At 57.5% G+C, this 2,500-nt stretch overlaps 1 non-coding gene across 1 annotated transcript in view; it reads left to right on the forward strand.

Moving 5' to 3' along the window:
• The first annotated feature begins 2,374 nt into the window (after positions 1-2,374).
• Positions 2,375-2,500, forward strand: part of LOC126433585 (small subunit ribosomal RNA) — a 1,910-nt gene continuing 1,784 nt past the window's right edge. The window contains exon 1 of the ribosomal RNA XR_007578598.1: positions 2,375-2,500. This exon is cut by the window's right edge and continues 1,784 nt beyond it. This is a non-coding gene — a ribosomal RNA (small subunit ribosomal RNA).

Raw genomic sequence — 2,500 nt, forward strand, 5'->3', positions numbered from 1 at the left:
AACCTATGTTGCGCCTTAACCTAACCTATGTTGCGCCTTAACCTAACCTATGTTGCGCCTTAACCTAACCTATGTTGCGCCTTAACCTAACCTATGTTGCGCCTTAACCTAACCTATGTTGCGCCTTAACCTAACCTATGTTGCGCCTTAACCTAACCTATGTTGCGCCTTAACCCAACACACGTTGCGCCTTAACCCAACACACGTTGCGCCTTAACCCAACACACGTTGCGCCTTAACCCAACACACGTTGCGCCTTAACCCAACACACGTTGCGCCTTAACCCAACACACGTTGCGCCTTAACCCAACACACGTTGCGCCTTAACCCAACACACGTTGCGCCTTAACCCAACACACGTTGCGCCTTAACCCAACACACGTTGCGCCTTAACCCAACACACGTTGCGCCTTAACCCAACACACGTTGCGCCTTAACCCAACACACGTTGGGCCTTAACCCAACACACGTTGGGCCTTAACCCAACACACGTTGGGCCTTAACCCAACACACGTTGGGCCTTAACCCAACACACGTTGGGCCTTAACCCAACACACGTTGGGCCTTAACCCAACACACGTTGGGCCTTAACCCAACACACGTTGGGCCTTAACCCAACACACGTTGGGCCTTAACCCAACACACGTTGGGCCTTAACCCAACACACGTTGGGCCTTAACCTGCTCTGTAATTGTCATACGACGCGTTAAATTAGTGTAGTGTTGCCTAACTGCAACCCCCGCAATATAGTTTGCTACTCGCACTGCCCGGTCCCCAGAGTATCGCTTCATGTTAAACACCTTGCAGCTATACACTGTAATGCGGATGGCAGCAGGACGTACATGCTCAATGCCCTTCGCAGTTGTTCATTGGCATTCGCATGGCGAAGCACAGCCTACGTTGTGGTACGGCTTGTGTCAACTGTCCGCTGATGTTGTACGTCCAAATCACACACTGTACTGCACATTGGTCCTCATGTACTGAATGATACATCGTGGTACATGTGTGACCGTACCACGACTGCGCCAACAACGGCGAACCATACGGTCCAAATATTGTGCACTCAGCTACATGTCGTCTCCCTATAAGAGCTGGATTGCAGTATGGTATGCCGTGGATGGCGATCGGCATGAGCCGTCTGTTGATGTAGTGGCGCGTGTTGTCAGACGTAGTCGTCTCTTCTCACACACCGTGATAGCATGGTGCACTGCGTTCCACATCTGCGACATGCGACAGAGGCCGGTTGACAGTCGTTCGCGCAATGGACATCGCATACGTACGGGGGCCACCTTCCACGTGTTCGCGAAGCGTGCACATGTTGTTGCGTGTATGTGGGCAGACATAGTGTGTCGTGACACCTGACACAGGCATGCAACAATCGTTGAATTTGCAAATGGCGATGGACGTCTACGTTTGCTGGTGACGTTACGCAAATGAAGAACTGGTAAACCGTTGTGGTGCGGTTGTTCTCGCTAGAGGTGAATCAGTGATGGCGACGATCGGTTGAGCTACCAACCGGTTGTTTCAGCGATACCCACCATGCCCACGAACGTGAATGGCATGTGGGTGTGAAGCGATACGCGGCGGTGGCTGGGTGGGACCGTCCCCGGCCGGTGAGGGGGGGCCTCCCGGCGTGCTGGCCGCGCGGTGCGTGGGCGCACGCGCTACAGCCGGCTGGTGGGGGCGGCCAGTGGCAGGCGCGCCGGCCGACGGAGGCGGCAGGCGGCGTAGCTGCGCGCCGGCGCACCCTGCACGCGGCGCCGTGCGGCCAAAGTAGGTCCTCGCGGGCCCGGTGCGAAGCGCGGTGGACATCTGCAGTGTGCTGGTCCGATTGAGGACTGTGTGCGCTGAGGATGCGCCGCCGCCCGGCGCTCGGCGCCGCGACGCCGTCTGCTGCTCGGTCGCCTCTGCGGTTCTCGCAGGTGGATTGTATCGCAGCTGTGCGGACGTGTTGGCGCGTGCGCTGTGCTGGGAGAGTTCGCTTCGGCACCCAAGTGGGGCTTTTGTCCTTCTGTGGCGCTGGCGTTGGAGCTGCCGGCCACCGTAGGTGGCGCGTGTTGTCTCCCGCCGGCAATGCCACGACAGCACGCTCCCGGGCCTCTGTCGGCAGCGGCAAGCTCAGTTGGGAGCACGGGTGGTCGCACCTAAAGCGTCTACTCGCCAAACTCCGGGCGATTGCGCCTCTCTCGAACCCGACCAAGTACTTAGGACGGCGCTGCGCGCCGCCGGGACCTGAGAGGGTTTCGAGGTGTATTGTGCAGGGGAGCTCAGCCTCCTCCTGTTTGCAGAATAATTGAGCGGACGCTTGCGTGTTCGCGCGGGCCCCCGGGACACACTCCCGGGCGGCCGGCTGCTCAGCTCTAGTTGACGCAGCTCCCTGGTTGATCCTGCCAGTAGTCATATGCTTGTCTCAAAGATTAAGCCATGCATGTCTCAGTACAAGCCGCATTAAGGTGAAACCGCGAATGGCTCATTAAATCAGTTATGGTTCCTTAGATCG

The sequence above is a fragment of the Schistocerca serialis genome, unplaced genomic scaffold (genome assembly GCF_023864345.2).
Source record: "Schistocerca serialis cubense isolate TAMUIC-IGC-003099 unplaced genomic scaffold, iqSchSeri2.2 HiC_scaffold_1169, whole genome shotgun sequence".
Lineage (NCBI taxonomy): Eukaryota > Metazoa > Arthropoda > Insecta > Orthoptera > Acrididae > Schistocerca > Schistocerca serialis.